General features: G+C 41.6%; 1 protein-coding gene across 6 annotated transcripts in view; it reads left to right on the top strand.

Annotated features, from left to right (window-relative positions):
• Positions 1-7,207: 7,207 nt before the first annotated feature.
• CNOT1 (CCR4-NOT transcription complex subunit 1) overlaps positions 7,208-23,154 on the top strand; it is a 76,954-nt gene continuing 61,007 nt past the window's right edge. For all 6 annotated transcript variants that reach the window (XM_033129471.1, XM_033129468.1, XM_033129472.1 and 3 more), the window contains exon 1: positions 7,208-7,360. The gene's annotated coding sequence lies outside the window, so the exon portion shown is untranslated. The remainder of the gene's footprint in view (positions 7,361-23,154) is intronic.

Below are 23,154 nucleotides of genomic sequence, written 5' to 3'. Positions count from 1 at the left end.
ACTTTTGTCTGCTAAATATAATGTGAACTTATTAAATGATAGCTGCTGTAGATTTTCAGAGGGGGGTGGAGTGGGGAAGAATAAATATGTCATTTTGTTATGCGTTTTGAAATACTGAAAGCTGCCCATGGGCACCCAATAGTGTATTTGAGTTCAAGAATTCCTGGTCACGAAAAGTCTTTTCAGCCAGCGGGGCTGTATAGCCCACCTTTTTGGGTGCAGGGAGGGGTATTATTTTAAGCTACCTCTCCTGGAAGAGTTCTGGCAAAAGTATTTTTCTGGATCATCTTCCAGCCTTGAGATTTTTGACTCGTTCATACTGTAAGTAACATACAGGCTTGAAGTATTAACTAATTATTACCTGGTCTGTCTTTTGTTCCTCCAAAGATCAACTATAAACATCTTAAAAGCAGAAGCCCCCTTTTCTCAGACTTTTAGGACTCTATACTGTATTTGGAAGAGATTAAATATCTGATGGATTTATAACCTAGAGAAGGAAGTGCGGAGGGGTAGAGAGGACCTTGGAGGATAATCCTCATCTTATTGGCCCCTCCCACCTCCAGTTCCGGATATGCTGTAAGTTTAAATGTAAGTTGAGGGCTGAGACAGTGCCCTGAGAAGTCTGTAATACTAAGTGAGAACAACCTGTCTGTCAATGCAGGGGCTCAGATGGGCAGAGGATGAAGAGTTTGGGCGAATGGTCCAGGCTTTGGACAGTCACTTCAAACATCAGATCAGTAATCAGGGAGGACCCAGGAAATTAGAGCAGAGTCCCAGACTCTGTGAAGTTCCGACTCCCATCAATAGTCCTAAGCTTCACTCATCTGTCCAGAACCAGCGCAGGTTTCTCAGACCTGCCCTAACTTGTTTGTAAGCATCCATTCAGAAAAGTCTAAAGTGATCATGAACCAGAGGAGAGAATTTATGGCCTTTCCTTTTCTCTGTTAGCTTCTTCCTTGTTCTCTGATTAAAAGAGGCAGAGAGATAAATAACCTTAAAAAAAAAAAAGTCAGAAACTTCCTACATAGTCTTGGGACAAAATTTCCTGTTAAGGAGAGAAACTAAGAATTCAAATTTCAACTGGAAAACACCAAACACACAGCAGTATTTTCAGAACCTGTCTCCCTAACTTATGACATCCTGTTGATGTATGTACCACATTTCTTCGTCTGGAAACTACCTGGTTACTAATGGGCCATTGAACATTAGAGCTGAGAGGTCACCTAGCCAGGGGGTTTCCAAACCATAGCATAGGGTGTGGTGGCTGAGAATTTGAGCTCTGAAATCAGACAGCTTGGGTTCCAATACTTGCTCTGCTATTGACTAGGTATGTGAGGTTGGGCAAGTGATTCAACCTCTTTAAGCCTCAGTTTTACAATCTGTAAAATGGAGTATATAACTCAGTCCCTACGTGACAGAGTCTTGAGGTGTGGGTGAAATAAACCATGTAAAGTTGTACTTTTAGAATATGTTGGGTGATTAAAAAACCTACGTGCCCATCACAATTCCAGGACACCACAGTAAATCCTTGGCTTCCTAGAAGTTCACAGCCCACAATTTAGGAGCCATGTAATGCTTGTCCAATATCGTCAGAATAGTGAGAAGGGAAAAAAAGGTCCAGAGAAGGGAAGGGACTTTTTCAAGGTCACACAGAAAGTTAGGGGTATAGTCTAGTTTAGAATTTGGGTTTCTGAATTTCTCAGTAGGCTTTTTATATTGTGCCTGCCTAGACATTCTCTCCTCAGCGAGAAGCCACCAAAGTCATATCAAAGCATGAGTGCCCAGGGAGTCAAAAGCTCTGGAGCTAGGCAGTGGTGATGGGCTGGAAGGAGATCAGCATTTAGACTTAGGCTGCCAATGAGTTGCTTTGCTTCGGACAGAGACTCAAAAGGTAGTCAAAACTATTGTAAATTGAAGTTACTGACTCATCTGATAAATGGCACTGAAAAACAGGAACATAGAGTAAATAAGGCCTCGTATTTCTGCTCACTCTTCTCCCCAGCACCTCCAAACATTTTGTAAGATAATTTGCACAGATCTCAAAATCTCAAAGTCCTTTTTCTTCTGAGGTATTTTTGCCTCTACCCCAAACCAATTCAATAAGATTTGTTTCCTAGCACTTACATTTCCCTCTCCAGGCTATTTTGTGAAACAATTAAAAGAGTTTGTAAAGTTCTTACAGAGTCTGGGATTCACAATTAATTGGGGTGGTGGTGGTAAGGCCAGGTGAGTAATTAACAGCTGACTGAAATATCTTATTTCTAAATATATTTGAACCCCAGGGCACATAATGGCTGAGTGAAAAGGTGATTCAGTGAATCCCTTGTGAGGGTCTCTAGTAAAACAGTTTGGGCATGATTTCCAACTACCTGTTTCACTAAAATGAAAAAAGTTCAGCAAGTGATCTCCACTACCCCTTTCAGTTTGTAAGCAGTCTATGAAGCAGTCTACCAGTCTCTGCTTTCTAGTAAGGATAAAAGCCACCCCAAATTCTTCACAAACACCTGTGAAAGACTTTGATCTCCAGGCTACTGTGTGAATCCTACAGGTATTTGATTAAGGCAGGTCAAATCGGAGGAGTGGGGTGGGTGGAGCTCTGGCGGAGGGGCTGAAAGGGGGCTCAAGGGGCTCTGGGAGCAGCTTCAGTATAAAATAGACAACCGTTTATTTTGTACTTTCCTCCTACAAAAACAGGCTGAAGTGAGGAAAGGCAACTCAGATTTATTTCAATTTATCTTGTGAGAGACCTACATTTGAGACTTAAACTAGTTGTAGAACTGTCCTTAGATAGTTGACCTTTATGGGTATCACATTCTGTCTCTTTTAAAATTATTTTAAATTACACAAATAAAACATCCTCTTGGTAAAAAGTTCGAATACATAGTATAGTAATATATGGAATAAAAAGCAAAAGTTCGCTTTACCCTTCCTCATTCCACTTCACTCCCCAGGGATAACCATTGGTGTCAGTTATGATGTGTGTGTGTGTGTGTGTGTGTGTGTGTGTGTGTGTGTGTGTATCTTTCCAAAACCTTTTTTGCATTTAGTTATATGTAGATATAGACAGTTATTTTCTCCTACACAAATGGTAACATACAGATTATGCCATCGCTTTTTTTTCTGGTCACTTAAATTTTGTATTTAACAATATATCTTGGAATCATTTCATAACAGTACATATAGATTTACCTCATTCTTTTAAAAAGAGTTCATAGCATTCCACCGTATGACAATACCATACATTTATTTAACCTCTTCCGTATTGTTTCCAATCTTTTGGAGCCTCATAAACAATGCAGCAGTGGATATCTTTTTTTTTTTTTTTTTTGGTCAAAATTCACTTTGTTTTTTAACTTTATTTCATCGGAATGGGATAACAAAATTGGCACACAAAGGACACTGATACTGGGCCTAATTACAGAAAATGCCTCCAGATAAGTGGTAGGAAGATGAAAGAAACAAAAATAAACAAAGAAATTGGAGTTTTCAGAAAGTGAGTTCTGGGCCCGCCTGGTAGCTGGGGTGGTTGGAGCGCGGTGCTCCTAACACCGAGGTTGCCAGTTTGATTCACAAATGGGCCAGGGAATTGCGCCCTCTACAGCTAAGATTGTGAACAATAGCTCTTCCTGGAGCTGGGCTGGCGCAAGCTGCCACGGAGCTGTGTCCTACACAACTAGACTGAGAAACAATGGCTTGAACCAGAGTGGGGCGGGGGAGGGGGGGAAGAAGGGGGGAAAAAAAAACGAAAGTGAATTCAAATGTTAGTTCTGCCACAATCTATGACTGGAGATGAGTTGTCCTGTCTAAGCCTGTTTTCTCCTCTGTCATTGGATTTGAGATCACTCACTTTACCACTTTAACAGTCTGAACCAGTCTTTTGTCACTGGTATGTCCCTTTTTGGCCATGTGACACCACACTGGTCCAGGCTAAGGAGAGAAGGCCACAGTGGTTGAGTTGCTTTGAGGATCTGGACTTGGCTCAATAAAACCACTTGGTTTGCTCAGATCGGGCAGCCTGGGCCCAAAGCTGGGCCTGACAGTCTGGTGACACCACACCTAAACCTTAGGTACCAGGGAACAGAGGGATGAGGAAGGATCAGCACCAATTCTGGAGTGAGGAACCCAATGAAAATAGAGCTCTCCAATTCTGGTTCTAATTTTTCTACCCAGGCTGTTTTAAATCAGGTTCTTCCCAAATGAAAAAGATCTCAACTCTTATGCAACCTGTTCTCCCCCATCTTTTTAAAAATCTTTTTGTTTTGACAAACTTGTAAGAAATCAAGACAGCTTTTCCATAGGTGATGCCTCTTGGACCTTCATCTCCCTGATTGCCATTCTCCCATAACTAAATGCAAACTCTCCCAGGACTGTGCTTTGTCTTCCCAGTGTCCCAAATGCTCAATATGCTTACAGTAGATGCTGTTGAACAGGTGAATAATCCCCTCACCTGGACTGAAAGGCCGTGTGTGTGGGGAGGGGAGAGGGGTGAATGCTGATGACAAACCCTGGAATTAAGGTGAGACTCCTCATGAGTGAATATCTTGATACATTCATTCACCTCTGTACAAATTTGCAATATTCACTTGCAGAATAAATGTCTAGATATGGGATTATTGGGTCGGTGGGTCTGTGCATTTTCAATTTTGATAAACTTGGTCAAAATGGCTGCTATCCATAGAGGTTTTTAGCAATTTTTTACAGCAGCATTGAAAAGAAGGACCTTATTCCTCATCCTTGGTCTGTTAAAGAGGCCTTTTCTATCACTAACATTGTAATTCTATAAAGCTACTTCTCTGTTTCCTGATATTTCAGCACTTATTTGCTCATGTCTGCCATGTGCCAGGCACTGTGCTAGGTGCTGGGAATACAGCTCGGAACAAGACTAAAGCAATCCTTGTCCTTGCTGTATGTGAGGTCCTGAGTCTCATTCAGTTGCTTGAAAACACGAGACACGCAGTAAATGTTTGCTGAAAGAGTTGGCCTCGAACCAAGGAAAAGCAGGTGTCAAAAAGTACTTTTAGGTGAAATAAGCCAGTCACAAAAAGACAAATAGTGCATAATTCCACTCATATGAGATATTTCAAGCAGTCAAAATCTTAGAAAGTAGAATGGTGGTTGTCAGGGACTGAGGGAGGAAACGAGTTGTTTATGGGTATAGAATTTTAGTTTTGCAATATGAAACGGTCTAGAGGTCAGTCGCACACCAATATGCATCTAATTGACACCAACGTATGGTACACTTAAAAATGGTTAAGATGGTAAATTTTGTTACCTGTTTTTACCACAATAATAATAATAAAGTATGTTTAGGCACAAAAGGTAGTGCTTCTGAGCTTAGCCTCAAAACGGGGTGATGAGGAAGACACTTGATTTTTTATTTTTTAACAGGACTTTATTGGGGAACAGTGTGTACTTCCAGGACTTTTTTCCAAGTCAAGTTGCTGTCCTTTCAGTCTTAGTTGTGGAGGGCGCAGCTCAGCTCCAGGTCCAGTTGCCGTTGTTAGTTGCAGGGGGCGCAGCCCACCATCTCTTGCACGACTCTAGGAGTCTAACTGGCAACCTTGTGGTTGAGAGTCCACTGGCCCATGTGGGAATCGAACCAGCAGCCTTCGGCGTTAGGAGCATGGAGCTCCAACTGCCTGAGCCACTGGGCCTGCCCAAGATACGTTTTTTTTTTGAAAGGTAAAAGTGCCAACCAGTCAATGCTTCCTTTCCAGTGCTCCCGTCCTCCTCTGGGAACAGATGAGCATAAAATCTTATCATCTACTATAGAAAATACATTCTAGGGCCAGCCTGGTGGCTAAGGTGGTTGGAACACCGTGCTCCTAAAGCCGAGGTCACTGGCTTGATTCCCACATGGGCCAGTGAGCTGCGCCCTAGGTCTACAGCTAAGATTGTGAACAATGGCTCTCCCTGGAGCTGCGCTGCTGTGAGCAGCTGGAGGTTGGCATAAGCTGCTGTTGGCTGCTGTGTGTGCTGCCCTAAGCTACCGTGAGTCACCAGGAGTGGCCAGCAGCCACCATGAGTGGCCAGCAGCCAGAGTGAGTGGTCGGCAGCCAGCGTGAGCAGCCGGCAGCCAGTGAGAGCTGCCAGTGAGCTGCTGTGAGTGGCCCACCATAACCAGCGACTGGCTGCCTCAGCAAGGGGTGGGGGAGTGCAAGGCTCATAATACCAGCATGGGCAGAGGAGCTGTGTTCTACACAACTAGACTGAGAAACAAAGCTTGAACCAGAGTGGGGGCGGGGAGGCGGAAGAAAGGCGGGGGAATAAAAGAAAATACATTATAGAAAAAGATATGTTTCTATGTTTTTTCTCCCAAGAACAAATGGCACTGGTATCCTTTCTGGTACCGCTTACAAGGCATAAACCAAACGAGAATTTTAGCTTCCTATCTCTCTTTTAGGGGTCCCCTCTTCAACAAGTAGAATGAGAAGAAAAAGTTGTCTTGATGAAAGTGAGGCAAGCTAGGACCCAGTGGGGCCTGAGAGACTACATTCTCCAGCATGCACTGCTCCTCCCCGGGCGCAGTAAGTGACGGGAAAAGACGCATTACTTCTGCGACAGGAATGGGCCGGAGGGAGAGGAATACTGCATATCCCGGGACGCAGAACGTCGCCCTTCTAGTTACGGACTGGCTTGCTTTCTGATGGCTGGCGTTCCCCGCCAAAGGGACGCGAGGGTAGGGGGATGTTTAAGATTGGGAAGCCCCCCAGTCTACTGGACTTGACAAGTGGAAAGAGAAAGGAGTGAAGGAAGGCTGTTCCAGTATAATTCAAAGTAGTTCCCGCGCAGAGTGGCGAGGATTTATGGGGCCCCCTTCCTTATTTATTGTTTCTCAGAGGCAATGCCAGTCCCACGGCCCACAATGGTGAAAGACCTCCAGGGCAGGTGGGAAGTCCGTGAAGCCCCAAATCGAAGTTATCTGCGTCTCCCCATTGGCCTTCGCTCGGGCGCAGGCGCAAGGGCTCTGACTCCAGTCCCTAGGGACGGGAAAGCGGCAATTGGCCAAAGCCCTCGAAGTAGGACTCCGGATTGGTAGTTGCTAGCAGGAGCTTGGTTTCTTCCTTGACTTCTGCAAGTGATAGTGTGTGATTGGTTTAAATCCGCGGGCACCTAACGGTGATTGGGCGGGTGCCACGGGCGGGGTACGATCATTGGCTGGTGCTAGGACCAGCCCTCCTCGGGCGGGCAGCGAATGATGAAATGAGAACGGGGAGGGGAAAGGCCGCGACGTGAGCGCGCGACCTCCGGCGCCATTTTGTAGAGAAACAAGCGGAGTTAACCGAAGGAGGGGGTCGAGGAGAGCCGGAGTCGGGGACCCAGGAGTTTCCTGTGTCCAGCGCTGCCGGAGCCGCCTGAGGTGAGGTGGGCTAAGGCCGGCTGGCGGTGTCAGCTACGGAACGCGGGTGCTGAGGGGGGAAGGACTGGGGGTAGTAGTCCCGGGGCCACTGGGAGCGTTTACCGGAGCTCCGCGGAGTGAGGGGCGGTCGGGACGGGGAAGTGGCGAGACGGGAGAGGTCGGACTCTCTCCCCCTGGCTGGCGGAGTGTTTGGGCTGCGAAGAGAAGAGGCCAGGGCGAAGGCTCCCCAAAGCAGAGGGCAGAGCGCGGGGTGAGACCTGGTGGCCCTCGGCCCGGGCCTGGAGACTCTGAGGGCGACGGTGGCGGTAATACAGACGGCAGGGCCTCACTTCGCGCGGGCTGCACCCTCCTCAGACCCCACGAGCTCCTCAACTGCCTCTTTCTCCCTGGGCTCTCGGATAGGTGCAGTGGGCATTGGCCCCCGAGGCCTAGATCCTGGGGCGAGGGGACTGTGTTTGGAGTAGTTGCAGGCTCCCAGTTCTTTCCCGTCGACTTGGGAGCTGCCAGTCCCCCTCCCCCCGCCCCCAGCACGTTGTCAAACCCCGGGTGTTTCGGGTCCCTGCGGGTGGGAGGGGCGGGCGGGAGCGAGCACTTCCTTATTACTTCTGCCACAGGTTTTGTTCCACTCGCGCGCCCGCGGCTCACACTTTCTCCGAAGTTGGCCCCCACCCACTTGGTCCAGTGTCTGTGCTAAAGTGGCCGTTGTGCTCACCCATGGGAAGTGTCCCCCTAGTGAGCTGAGCCCTTGGAGGCCACGATACTGGTGAGAGATTTACTACAGGTCTTGGTAGGGTTGCCGAAGGCCAAACAATATTGAAATTTCACAGACTGAAGTGTCCTTTTTAAGTACCACCTCCTCCGCAGAATTCACCTAACCGGGCTCACACAGATAATTGCCACCACGAGGAGTAAGCTTTCTGGGTTAAAAACAGAAAATGCTTGATAACGGTGTTTGAAAATGTGTTTAAACTTGGAGGAGTAAACTTTTCCCCTGAAGTCACTCAATGAACTGTCACATTTCTCAGGTCTCTTAAAGTCAGTTTTCTTCCTGAAAGCTGAGTAATAATACTTAATCTCCACCTTCCATTATTTATAATTCGATTGCCTTGAGGGATTTATGTTAACAGTGAGTAAATAATTAAGAGAATATAATTTCAGTATTTTTTGCAAAAAAAATTTCGAGCATTTCCCTATGACAGTCTGATAGGAATGGATGAAAAAACGGGAGGACAAGTAAAAAATTTGGAAGTAGGTGAAACAGGTTAAGAAGAAACTTGTTTTTGTAGACATATTTGGTTTTAATGTTAGTGATCTGTGGCCCAGGTTGACATTTCTACCCTTCCAAAGATTGGCAGTATAGTATTTTAGCTGTTAATAATATATATATGGTAACAGTTTAAATAATCATGTTTTAGGAGACTGCATATTGTTACCTTGTCTAAGGAGAAAATGAGCTGATGATACATAAAGTTTTAGACCTCTAGTTGTGCTCTGAAATGGTAGCTTCTTGATAAAACTTGTTTGGAGAGTTTGTCCCTTTTCAACAAGTGTGGATCCCAAGTCCTATAGTAGAAACTTAAGTTTAGAATCAAGGCACAAAGACTTGACCATTAATAACTGAAAGTGTTTCCCTTTCTTGCCTAAGATTGTAATCTTAGAAGTTTTAAGTCAGAAGTTTTGAGGCATGGTGGAACAACTGAAATACTCTATTTCTAGTCACTAAATTTCTGTGAGGGTTTAAATCCTGTCTCTTTAACATGGATCTTGTCAGGCTAAGTACTGTGATATCCTCCTGACTTTGGGTTAGAGCATTGAAAACAAAACAAACCTGTGGGGACAGAAGAGGAAATGCTTGCTATCTCATCAAAACATGCTTAAAGACTAATGTCATTATTCTTGCATGTTGCTTTTTCCAAGTATGTTTTTGGTTAGATTCTGGTTTAGTTAGGAAAAGCTTTCCTTTTAACCAGCTTAAATTTATGAACTGGAATCTTTACTTCATTCTACAAAGTAACAGATCTTTGGCACTCAGTGCCCCAGAAGGGAATTTGTCCACAATGATTATAATTGAATGCTCATATATTTTAAGACACTAATTTTTTTTGTTAGATGCCTGTGCTTCTTGAATTAACAAGTATTGTAGCCCGTCATTTTGAAACACTATATTTTATGAATGTGGTATATTCTTTTATGAAAGAACAAAACTAACTTTCAAGTCATTGAAAAATATTAGCCAAGCATTTCTTAAATGGCCCTCTCACCAAACTGAACTTGCTGCTGGGAAGTTTCAAAATGGCATCCCACTGATTCTTATTTTAAGACCTTATACTGTATATAGAAAAATCCTGCAGTTCCCTTTTCTGTTTGCTTACAGTTTTTAAGAAGCCTGTTTCAAAATTAAAATGGCCTCAAATCCTTTTGTCCTGTGTATACACAATAGTTTATTTCAATGTACTTTTCACATATACCTTTGTAAGGGTGTAGTAAAGCAAATAAAACATATTGTTCATTGAAAAGCATTGTTTGAGATGTCAGTAATTAGAGGTGTAGACTTAATCTGAAATCCTCTGTTGAGATTGAAGAAAAAGCAGCTTTTGGGAGTGTAGACTTGAAGAAATGTGCTTCCGTTTTCTTTTTAATTTTTTATTTTTTCAATTGGGGAGCATTGTGTTTTACCAGGACCCATCATCTCCAAGTCAAGTCGCTGTTTTTTCAGTCTAGTTTTTTTTTGGTTGGGGGGGGGGGGGAGAGCGCATCCCACTGGGCCATGTGGGAATCACACCCTTGACCTTGGTGTTGTGAGCACTGCGCTCTAACCATTGAGTGAACCGCTCTAACCATTGAGTGAACCGGCTGCCCTGTGTTTCTGTTTTTAATGCTGGAAAGCTTAGCATAAAACTCCAGGATAAAATGTCTTGGTTAATTTGTTACAGTTGTTAGAAGGAAATTTTTGAAATGTTGAATGAGAGCTTTTTTATTCCACATAGATTGTGGAATAAAAGCATATTTTGAAAGAGACCATTGTACTGTTAAGATTCATATAAGAGCTCAACATTTTCCTTTTTACATAGTTTGAAAGTTTATCACCTTGATTTATAGCTCCTAGTTTTGAAATGCAGTGTTGCTTTTTAAACTTTGTGTAGACCCATCATAAAAGTTAATCCTTTGTTTCAGGCCCTTTGACATTTTTGTAGTAGCTTCCTAACTAATCTCTAGTATATTTCCCCTGTCATTTATTGGATTTCTTTATTACATAAGTAATATGAATATATCCTAGTATGTTGTAAATGATCCCAGGACTATAGTTAATTCTTTACATTAGTGCTAAATTGCTACCTTAGTCATCATTTTGAAAATAGCCATCCTCTGCCCCAAAGTCCTTCAAGTACCTTGGCTTGGAGCTGTGTGTCGACCCCTCCCTACCTGTGGCAGCATATTACTGTTTTTTACCATAGTGGTTCCCAAGTACACCTTTGCCCCTTTTATCTGGAATGTCCTCGTTTTACCTACCAAAACATTATCCATCACACTAGTTCAAACTCAAGTGTACTGTCTATAAATACTTTCTCTGATGTTCTTAAGCAAAATTGATTTCTCACATTCTTGGCCGGTTTCACTTAGTTGTACCATATATTGCCTAGTAAGTTTTCTGCCTCATTTTATGGTGGGTAAGGAGTTGTCCCTGCCCCCAAACACACATACAATTGCCCTGAATTGTAATAGAATAATGCTTCATTAGTTACACTCACGTAGATTTATAGACCATGACATTCTTGAAAAGAGTACGCCCTGAATTTTGTTCTTTGGGGGCACAGACGTTTTCTTGGAGCTGTATGCTTAGAATTTTATTGACATCTTTAAATGGTTAAACTTTGAAAGCTAGTCATCCCGAATTATGGTATCCTTTAGTAGAAGTCCAGGATAGTGAGGTGACTGACGTCTTAATTTCAGGTCAGGTCAGGTTTTTCTACTCTAGTTTTAATGTTCATTCTGTCTTTCATACTGCTTGAGTTCAGTACAAGGAAAAGAAAGATCAATGAATTTGATCATCAAAAAACAGAGAATAATCTCTGTAAGTCAGCCACTTGTTTTTTGAAAGACAGAAAGTTTGTCATGCAATTAAAATCTCTGGAGGTTGATTTTGTAGTTCAAAACTCACTTTCATTTAGTGGATTAGATTTTTAGAACATCATGACTATATAAATAATTCTACAGAATTAAACTGTTTACACGTTGGCAATTCTCTGAATTACTTAGGGATATTTTTTCTTCACTCTGAATGTGACTTTATTCCCCTTAGTACTCTTAAGATGTAATTGACATACAACATTGTATCAGTTTAAGATTTACAGCATGACGTGACATACATATTTTGTGAAATACTCCCAGTGCTTTCTTTGGATAAGGTTTTCTTAGTTGTGACCAAAGCAAATGCAGAGTTTTTTCCTAGCAGTATTTTGGAAGATAAAACAGATTTGAGTTTTTCATTTCTTCACTGTGAAAATGTAATACTCTAGTCTGAGAAAAAGATGGTTACAATGAGTGATCATTACTTAACCTTAGTGTGATAAACTTGCACTTCTGTTGAGAGATGTGCAAAGGATGGAGGGAGTTTTAAAATATTCTTCAGCACTATGAATTGAATTCTCCCAGATATTTGATAAGTTTTCTCTTGAAGTACTTGTATTTTTAAAAGTAGCTTCAAGAAGGATACTCCCTGTTACTATCTTTTAGTAGTCTTATGTATATTATATAGTGCTTGACTTTATTATTTTGCAAATGCTACTGGTAAGATGCTTCTCAATATTCAGTTGATTTCAGATCAAGAACTTGGTTCCTTTCTGATTTTGGCGTAAGTATGCTTTTCTGGCTCCCTTCTTCAGTTTTTAAAAATGAGATTTATTTGATAACACTGTTTTGAACTATGCTGATGTATGGATTGGATCAAGTCTTGTAAAATTCTGAAGGTATCCACACAGGCTATTAAATGTTCTTTAAAGTTAGTATTAAGGGTTCATTGCATTGTGTAAAATTGCTTGTTTAAAGTGACAGTGATATAATTATGAAGGATGTCAACTCTTTAAAAAAATTTTTTTTCCTTTAAAGTTTGAGGCAACAATTGTTAAATTTTTTTTATTGGGGAACTGTTTTTCCAGGATCCATCTGCTCCAAGTCAAGTCGTTGTCCTTCAGTCTAGTTATGGAGGGCTCAGCTCAGCTCCAAGTCCAGTTGCCGTTTTCAATCTTAGTTGCAGGGGATGCAGCCCACCATCCCATGCAGGAATCTAACCGACAACCTTGTTGTTAAGAGATCCCGCTCTAACCAGCTGAGCCATCCGGCTGCCCCTCCAGCAGCTCAGCGGCAGCCTGTTGTCTTCAGTTTAGTTGTGGAGGGCGCAGCTCACTGGCCCATGTGGGGATCAAACCGGCAACCTGTTGTCCAGAGCTCGTGCTCTAACCAACTGAGCCATCTGGCTACCCATGGCATGGATTTTTAACGATTACTTGCCTTGCCTTTATATACAGACAAATATACCAAAGATTATAGAAGTTGAGGTTATCTGTCCGAAGGTAAAATGTAAAAGTTACTTGTAAGTATTTCATTTTGTATTTTTTAGTCATCTCCAGTCAGTAAGCCCTCAAGGACTTTGGCAAGTACAAAAACATTGGTCTGATAACTTACTTTAATATACTAACCTAGTTTTGGAATATTTGTGCATAGCTTGTAGAGTTCTTCTGTGTTTGGGTTTAAATGAATAATTCTCTCTTCATGTGCTATTTTCTACCCTGTTTCTACCCTTGCTCTCCCCTAGAGTTATTCTTAGTTCATCATCTAGAGTAATTCTTGTATTCTAAAAGTCATGGTATTCCGATCAAAATCATCCCTTGATTCTTCGTTTGTCGTTAGTATAAGCCAAAGTCCTTTCATCACCTGTAGGATTTAGCTCTGCCCGATACCACCTCATGTATTCTCCGTCCGTTCCCCCCCCCATTCTCTTTACTGTCTCCCCTTTCCCCAAGTTTTCTTCGGTTACACTTGGCCTGCTTGCTTTTCCTTACCCATGCCATGCACTCTCTGAGGAAGCATTTGTACTGACTGACAGAGCCCTCTACTTGGAACGTTTTTTTCTCAGATATGTGTATGGCTATACATCCCTCAGGTCCTTCAAGTCTGCTCAGATACTACTTGAAGGCTCACTCTGACCACCCTACTTAAAGTGCACCCCCTCCCGCCCCAATTTGATTCACCTTCACCTTGCAGTTTTTCTTTTTCCATAGTAAACATCTCCGAAATTGCTTTGTAATTTCTTTTTCTTTCTTTCTTTTTTTTTTTAAGATTTTTTATTGGGGAAGGGGAAGAGGACTTTATTGGGGAACAGTGTGTACTTCCAGGATTTTTTCCAAGTCAAGTTGTTGTCCTTTCAACTCCTGTGGAGTGCGCATCTCAGCTCCAGTTGCCATTGTTAGTTGCAGGGCGCAGAGCCCACCATCCTTTGCGGGAGTCGAGGAGTCAAACCAGCATCCTTGTGGTTGAGAGACCCCTGGCCCATGTGGGAATCGAACCAGCAGCCTTCAGAGTTAGGAGCACGGAGCTCCAACCGCCTGAGCCATCGTGCCGGCCCATTCATAATTTCTTATGATTACTGTTTCTCTCCCCTATAATGTATATATGGATGTATGTATGTCTATTTACTGATGAACCTCAAATATTTGGCACATAGTAAGGAATCAACAAATATTTGACTGGGTTAATACATGGAATAGTAATGCATGAACTGTTTTTTCTGATAAGTTGTAGCCACTTCACATATGTCATATACCATTTCTTACCATCTGGTACATTTGAGTTGTGCTTAGCTTTGTGTTAACTTTGTGGAAAACCAAACTTGAGGTGTACGTCTGGGGCCTACCCTATAGAAAGTGGATGCAAAAGCCATTTTCTCAAAAAGGGCGCTATGGCATTTGGTCAGGATTGTTTTTTTGTTCATGTTGTTCCTCTTGCAAGATGTTTATTGAATCTCTAATTCTCATTCAATGCTAATGGCTCTCTCACTTAACATTTCAAACGCTTTTGGAGATTGTATTGCCCTCCAGTTTATGCCAGTAAATACTATTTTGAGGTTGAGTTTTGCTGTCAGTGTTATTTTATTTATTTTAGCTCCAATTATTATTGGTGTAAATCACAACTTAAAATTTAATTTAAAAAATTTTTATATTGGAGAACAGTGCGTTTTTCCAGGACCCATCAGCTCCAAGTCAAGTAGTTGTTTCAATCTAGTTGTGGAGGGCACAGCTCAACAGTGGCCCATGCGGGGATTGAACTGGCAACCTTGGCGTAATCAGCACCACGCTCTAACCAACTGAGCTAACCGGCCACCCCTTAAAATTTAATTTTACAGTGGCATATGTGAAAGACTACATGAGGAAAAGGGATACCATATTTCAGTGATTCTAAAACAAATTTTCAAATGTTAACATCTCTGAAATTGGGATGCATCATGTCATAGAAAAAAAGTCAAGTAAACTTTCTTAGTGATACATAAAGTAGTTGTGCTATTACATTTAAAGACAAACCAACCTGAAATGAAATTATTGAAAATGGTCTCCATCTCTGATGTATGGGTGACTAAGGTGAAAGAAATTTCCCAAACTTTGACTACATTTTTTGCATTACGTCTAGTCAAATTGTATTTTAGGGACCTAGGAATTGAATATTAGTATTGGGCTTACCAAGGTTCTGGAAAGTTTTTGGCATTCTTGAAGTTGATTGGTTAGGAATGGTGGTGAGGAAGAGATATGGAACTCCAGGAACTGATGGAAAGCTTAATAAATAGGAAACAATAGTGTGACCAGGGATTAAATTTATAGTGCATCATACATACTGAAGGGGGAGGAGAGGTAGATCAGCCTGTCAGCCGTTAGATGATCTGAAGTGGTTTGGGAGGTTTTGCAGGGGCTGGGGCTTGAGCTAGGCCCTGGTGTTATTGCCTGTTGCCTTTGTCCCCTTTATGGAGGCATGTTGACCTGCTTCCCCGGGACCACTAACTTCCCTTTCTGGAAGGCCATCAGTGATCTCCTAGTGCTAATTCTGATATAATTTTTTTTTTCATTGCCAACTTTATCTTTTCAAATTTCTTCCCCCAGGGTTTCTATAGATTATGGATGTATTAGTTATCCTTCTCTTTTTTTAAGGAGGGCGCAGCTCACAGTGGCTCATGCGGGGATCGAAATGGCAACCTTGGTGTTATCAGCACCATGCTCTAATCAGCTGAGCTAACCGGCTGCCCCCCCCATGTATTAGTTATCAATTGCTGCACAACAAATTACTCCCCGATTTAACTGTTTAAAACTTTCTTGCTCTTTATTATTTCATAGGCACAGCTGAGGTATCCGTAGGCTATAGTCATCTCACGCAGAAGGGTGGGAAGGTCTTACAAGCTCACTCATGTAACTGTTAGCAGGCTTCAAATCCTCACTGGCTATTGGTTGGGAGACATCAATTTCTTGCCACAGGTGCTGTCTCCTTAAGGTTACTTATAACTTGGCAGCTTGCTTCTCTCAGCACAGGTTTAGAGAGAGATAAACATGACAGAATTCAGCCTTTTTGTAACTTAGTCTTGGAAATGACTTTGTTACCTTCTTTTGAAGCCACAGTTAAGGTACAGCCCACACTTGGGAGAGAATTACATAAGGGTGTAACTATTAGGCAGGGATCATTGGGGCTATTTTAGAGGCTGCCTACACAATGGATATTTCCCAAAGATTTGTCCTTGGGGCTCTTTTAGGGATGCTGTCTGTTCCTAGGTTTTACTTACTACGGATGCTGTCTGTTCCTAGGTTTTACTTACTACGACTAAGTAGAGGACTCCCATGGTTTCTATTCTTTTACCTCTGGCTATTCTTCATTTCCTTTTTTGAGTTCCTCTTTTTCCACCCACCTTTAAATGCTAAGCTTCCTTAGGACTATCTAGGCCCTGCAGTTCTCTCATGCTGTCTCATTTATATGTTGATGACTTCCAGATCTACTTGTACTCCAAATCTTCCAGATCTACTTGCTATGCTCCAAACTGTAAATCCAACTGCCCAGTGGATTGCATCTGTGTGTCTCACTCCAGATAGGTCCCAAATTGAATTCCTCATTCTCTTTCTTGCCCTTCAAATTTTCTCTTCCTCAGTTGTTTTATGTTAGGAATAAGTGGAACCCCGAGGTACTTCGTCTGGAAATATGAGTACTTATTTGACGACTCTTTCCTTCACTTCCCTTCCTTCACAGAGTTTCAGAGTCCCTGCAGTTCCCTCTTGAATGCATTCACTTCTCTTTCTCTCTGGTATTCTTAATTTCCCTGTGACCTACTCTGCTTTCTCAGTTTTTCACATTGCAAAGAGGAGTTCCTAAAAATTTTCACCTGATCATGTCTTCTTATTAGGCAGAGCAGGCTAGTGTAACAGACAACCCCAAGACGTCAGTGTCTTAACAGAGTATTTATAGTCAGGTAACTCCTCAGATAACTTTCACTGTGTTCATTAGGTTGCCCTCTGTGCAGTAAGTCAGGAACCTAGTTTCTTTCCACCTTCAGCGCCACCCTCTAGGCCTTGGAAGTTCCCATTTAGCTGGCAGGGGTGAAAGAATCGAGGCTCATGAGTGAGTAGGTTTTATGGACCAGGTCTGGAAGTGGCTGGGATGATTTTGGCTTACATTTCATTGGATAAAACTTGGTCTCCTGGCCACACCTGTGCAAGAGAGGCTGAGAAATGTAGTTTAGCTATTTAGCCAGGAAAGAGGAAACAAATCTTTCTAGTGAGCATCTAGTCAGTCTGTGCCCGCTCCCTCATTCCCTAAGACATACCTACACCAATCCAGATCGTTTCCAGGGTTGTATGATAAAATCCAAAGTTCTGAAATGGATTCTGCACACACTAGAGAAGAAATCCACAAATTGGGTCTCAGTTACATCCAGAAGACGTTTCATCTTGGCCACTAGCAGGTTTAGTGTGTTGGGGATCCCCAAGATTACCACCCCCAGATTCAGTAATTCACTAGGAGGCCTCACAGGGTACAGCATGTTGTTGTATTTAGGGCGTATGATTTATTACAGCAAGAGAATACAGGGCAAAATCAGCAAGGGGAAAAGTCCAGAGGAAACTAGTGTCTCTTCCAGTGGAAGCACACAGGGCACTATTTCTCCAGCAAAGAATTGTGACAACACATTCGTGTGAAGAAATGTCCAGCAGGGAAGCGCATTAGAAACTCAGTACCTAAAGTTGTTATTAGAACCTTCTGCCTACTTACCCCATAAAAATTTTAGGTCCCCAGAGTGAAAGCAGGTGTTAAACATAAACCACATTTTTTTTTTGGTACAGTTTAGGCACAGTGAGCTACTCTTACTAATTCTGGAAGTGGGAATTCTCCAGAGATCTAAGTTCTGACACCAACATGACAAGCCTTTCCAGGATAGCAGTCTCAAGCCTTCTGTATTATAATAACAATTTTCTGTACAGTGAGTGAGATGATTGGGTATTTTGTGTAGAGCATCTTGGAATCTGCAAAACTTTATTGGTCTAATATATTGTTTTTGAAATTTTTTCTGTTTCAGTGGGGGGGAAGTTTAATTTGCTACTCAACTTCTTGATTCTAACTTTTCAAATAGTTATTATTTGTATTCTAGATACTATGCATATAAGGACATAACATACACAAAATGCTGGTTTGTAACTTCCTTTACCCCCTCAGTAGAGAATTTCCATTCTTTCAAACACCTTTTTTAAATGATTGCATCAAGGTTTGGTGTACTTGGAAACATTTATTTCCCAGAGCTATTAGTTAGGTCAGTGGTTTTCAAACATTAAAATGCATAAGAATCACCTGCAGAGTGTGTTCAAAATACCACGTCCTGTTCTCTTTCCCCAAGAATTTGATTTTTTGGTGTAGGGTGGTGCTTAGGAATCAGCATTTTAAATAGCCTGCTCTCTACTTCTCTTAATTCTTATTCATAGTTGTCTTAGTTTAAAATAGTATTATAGTAAATTCTGTATTCTATTACCCTGTTTCCCCGAAAATAAAACCTAGCCAGACAATCAGCTCTGATGTGTCTTATGGAGCAAAAATTAATGTAAGATCTGGTCTTATAGAAGACCTAGCCGGACAGTCAGCTCTCATGTGTCTTTTGGATCAAAAATTAATATAAGACCCAGTATTATATTATATTAGACCCGGTCTTATTTTACTATAAGTAATATTACTTACATTAATTTTTGCTCCAAAAGACGCATGAGAGCTGTTTGTCTGGCTAGGTCTTATTTTTGGGATAACAGAGTAGGCCCCTTGAAATGAGTGTTTACTTTTGTGTTTTTCATAGCACCTATTGTGTGTACATGGTATATAGAGTTAGGCTCTAATGTTTGAATTAACAGGAGTGCCACCTTTAGCACATGGTGTTTGTATAGTACACTGGAGTAAATTTATATGGTACACTGGAGTAAACTGGAAGGGAATCATTTGGGGCATTTTATATAATCCCGATAAAATGAATGACAATAGTAAATTTTTCCAATTAAAAATATTTTTGAAGTTTAATGAACTTGAATTGTTTCTGTGATTAGGTTTATGTTGGTTTTATGCTTGAAAAGGCTACATACGTTTTAAATCTCCAAATTACTGAGTCATAATCAAAGAGCTAATTTGTATAAATATGTGATACATTTAAACATACCCCTCTTTTCTTCTCCAACTCCTATTCAAGCCGTTGTTCTCAGTCTAGTTGTGTAGGACACAGCTCCCTGGCCATGCTGGTATTATGAGCCTTGCGCTCCCCCTGCTGAGGCAGTTGGTCGCCAGCCTTCAACCTTCGGTAGGTAGGCTGCACACGGCAGGTCACGCAGTCCAGCTCCCGCAATCCTCTGGCTGCTCACAGCCCCCCCAGCTCCAGGTGGAGCAGTTGTTCATAGTCTTAGCTATAGAGGGTGTAGCTCGCTGGCCCATGTGGGAATGGAACCGGCGACCTCAGCGTTAAGAGCATGACGCTCCAACCGTCTGAGCCACTGGGCCACCCATATTTAAAACATTTTTAAAGCCATTTGAAAAATTTAAATTTAACTATTTAAAAGTAAATGATCTTTTATTGAAAAATATGATATGGACTTTAAAAAATACATGAATGTATTTTCAGCCAAACAGTAACAATAATTATGTAATTTTACAGTAACGAAGAGGCTTTAATTGGAGAATTGGTATGCATTGTAGCATTGTAATGCATTGCTGCTATTGTGGATACTACTAAAACAAGGCAAGATTTAAGGGTTTCAGTGTCCATATCACCACTCTGGACCAGTCAGTCACATCTTGGTTGACCTGGCTATGCTCCTTGGCATGTGGTATGTAAACTTCTCCAGCATCTCCCCACCTCCCCCACCCCAAGATTGGCAGCTGCTTACTTTCCAGCCAGTTACTAAAGCAGATGTTGAGGTGATAGAGCATCTTATCCATTGTGCTTGTAGTGGATTCTTCTATTCACTTGATGTTATCAGAGGGTTGACTGGTTTGAGCTGCTCTCTGGAGCAACCTAAGAGACTGCCATGAGGGCTTAGAAGATCTTTGTCTCTGTTATACTTTCTACCAATTAAAGATACACCCTTTGGGAAAAGCTTTGATCTAGCTGAGGCCGAATTTTACAGATGGGGGAGAGGAGGGAGAAGCATAGAGGTTCAGTCACTTGTTCAAGGCCATCTAGCCTTGTGTTGTGTGCAATTACTCGTCCTATGGCTTTAAAGTTTGGATTATTTTAAAAATTGCTCGTGCTTATCTTAAACTTTGTAAAAATTACTATATACCCACAAAAGTTAAAATACAGTTGAGTACAAAGTCAATTTTTAGAAATTCCATCACGTGGTTATGATCCCTGCTTTAAATTATAAAAGTAATACATGGCCGCCATCTCCAGTTTTAAGAAAAATGAAAAGAGCAGTACAATGAACAGCCACATAATTTCTTCCTAGATTCAACAATTAACATTTTTGCCATATTTTCTCTATTTATATATTTTTACTGAGCCATTTTGTCTCAAATGCTTCAGCATGCATCTCTTACAAATCAAGACCACCTTGCATGACCACACTACGCCTAAACCTAAGAATATTAAATACCTGTATAACATCCAGTCAATTTTAAAACTTCCCCAGTTGCCTTAATATCTTTTACAACTTTTTTTGGATTAAGATGTGATTAAGATTTACATTATACCTTTTCATTTTAGTTTTGTAATCTAGAACAGACCCCACTTTTTTGTCTCCTCTTCCTGCCTGCCTGTTGGCAAGCCCAGGCTACTGATCTGGCAGAATGATCCAACACCTGGACTTGTCTGATAGGTTCTCATGTATAAATTGGTTTAAACTTGTTTCCTGTGAATTGATAGGTGTGGGGGTATCGTTAGTTTTATGTTACCATTTTTGGCAAGAATACTCCAAAGTGATACTTCATATTGCAACACATCAACAGGTACATATGTTGGGTAGTCTCACCATTAGTAATAAATTTGATCTTTTGGTCAAGGTAGTGACTGCCATATCTCTTATATAAAGAGACATTTTTTTCCCCTTTGCAATTACAAGTAATCTGTTGGGTAATGCAGATGTCCCAGCATCCTTTCACTTGAGGTTTTTTAGGCATTAGTGATTCTTTTTTTTTTTTTTTTTTTTAAGATTTTATTGGGGAAGGGGAACAGGACTTTATTGGGGAACAGTGTGTACTTCCAGGCCTGTTTTTTCCAAATCAAGTTGTTGGGTCCTTTCAGTCTTAGTTGTGGAGGGCGCAGCTCAGCTCTAGGTCCAGTTGCCGTTGCTAGTTGCAGGGGGCACAGCCCACCGTCCCTTGCGGGAGTTGAACCGGCAACCTTGTGGTTGAGAGGATGCACTCCAACCAACTGAGCCATCTGGGAGCTCAGCGGCAGCTCAGCTCAAGGTGCTGTGTTCAATCTTAGTTGCAGGGGTCAGAGCCCACCATCCCTTGCAGGACTTGAGGAATTGAACTGGCAACCTTGTGGTTGAGAGCCCACTGGCCCATGTGGGAATCGAACCGGCAGCCTTCGGAGTTAGGAGCATGGAGGTCTAACCGTCTGAGCCACCGGGCCAGCCCCAGTGATTCTTCCCTGAATCAATTTTTATACAGGTTAGGGTGTTAAGAAATAGTTACTTTAATTTTCTTTCATACTTTCTAAATTTACTAGCTGGCACTTTTCTGTAAAAGGTGCGTCTTGCCCTTTTAAGTGTAATCGTGGATTCAGGGATTAACTCTACTGTAGTCATAGTCATTTTTTTTTTTTTAAGATTTTTTATTGGGGAAGGGGTACAGGACTTTATTGGGGAAACAGTCTGTACTTCCAGGACTTTTTTCCAAGTCAAGTTTTTGTCCTTTCAATCTTAGTTGTGGAGGGTGCCATTCAGCTTCAAGTTGCTGTCCTTTCAGTCTTAGTTGTAGAGGGTGCAGCTCAGCTCCAGGTCCACTTGCAGGGGGCGCTGCCCACCATCCCTTGTGGGAGTCGAGGAATTGAACTGGCAACCTCGTGGCTGAGAGCCCACTGGCCCATGTGGAAATCGAACGGGCAGCCTTCGGAGTTAGGAGCATGGAGCTCTAACTGCCTGAGCCACCGGGCCAGCCCATAGTCATTTTTTTTGTGCTGTGATTTGAAAGGACTTTTACCATAGTATTTTACTGAAATTGCAGAGTAAATAACAGGTCCTGTCTTCTTTAAGTCAGAATGTTTAGCTGGATTTATTTTTCCATCTACACATGAGAATGTGTAGAAAGAAATTTGTGGCTGCAAATAATAAACTTGATCTCCAGCATGCATTTAAAAATGTTTGTGATAAATTAAGAGTATATGATTTTTAAAATTGGCAATAATAAAATAAGCAGATTATTTCTACTTTTGCTCCCTCCTAAAGCATTTCTAAATGACGTTGCATTTCAGTCATATTGTAAAATTATTGGTCATGTAAGTCCCTTTTTGATCCTCAAATTTACTGATTATTAGTAAGAATCTCTTTCATAGGCTTTGTGTCTTTCTGACGTATCCCACTGAGATTTTTGAGTGTTTCCTTTCTTTTTTGTCACAGAATAACCCACACTCACCTTTGTACTTATTCCAAACTCCTGGAATTAGTCATTTCTACAAGGAACCTTGGTTCTTTTTAGTATTTAGAAACCGGTTCTTTTTAGTACATTTATTTAGAAACCAAGATCCAGGAGTTAGATGGGGCTCATTGCTTTTGAGATACCATTGTTTCTAGAACATTTTTTAAATTGAGATATAATTGACATACAACATTGTGTAAGTTTAAGGTGTACAACTGTTCTGATTTGATACATTTATATTGCAACATTATTGCCATTGTAGCTAGCTAACACCTAACACAAATTATCATTTCTTCTAGTGGTAGAAACAATAAATCTAATCTCTTAGCAAGTTTAATGTTTATAATACAGATTTTTAAAATTTTTGTTGGGTAATACTGGGGAACTGTGTTTCTCTCCAGGGCGCAGCTCAGCTCCAAGTCCAGTCACGGTTTTCAATTTTAGTTGCAGTGGGCGCAGCCCACCATCCCATGCGGGAATTGAACCGCAGCCTTGTTGAGAGCTCACGCTCTCACCATCTGAGCCATCCGGCTGCCCTATAATACAATTTTGTTGTCTATAATCACTGTTGTGTTTTAGGTATCCAGGATTTGTTTATCTGCTGTTTGCAAGTATGTACCCTTAAATACTTAACCGCCACCCCCGGTAGCCACCATTCTACTCTCTTT

This window comes from Rhinolophus ferrumequinum, chromosome 15, assembly GCF_004115265.2.
Source record: "Rhinolophus ferrumequinum isolate MPI-CBG mRhiFer1 chromosome 15, mRhiFer1_v1.p, whole genome shotgun sequence".
Classification (NCBI taxonomy): domain Eukaryota; kingdom Metazoa; phylum Chordata; class Mammalia; order Chiroptera; family Rhinolophidae; genus Rhinolophus; species Rhinolophus ferrumequinum.
This window is presented reverse-complemented; position numbering and strand designations above follow the sequence as displayed.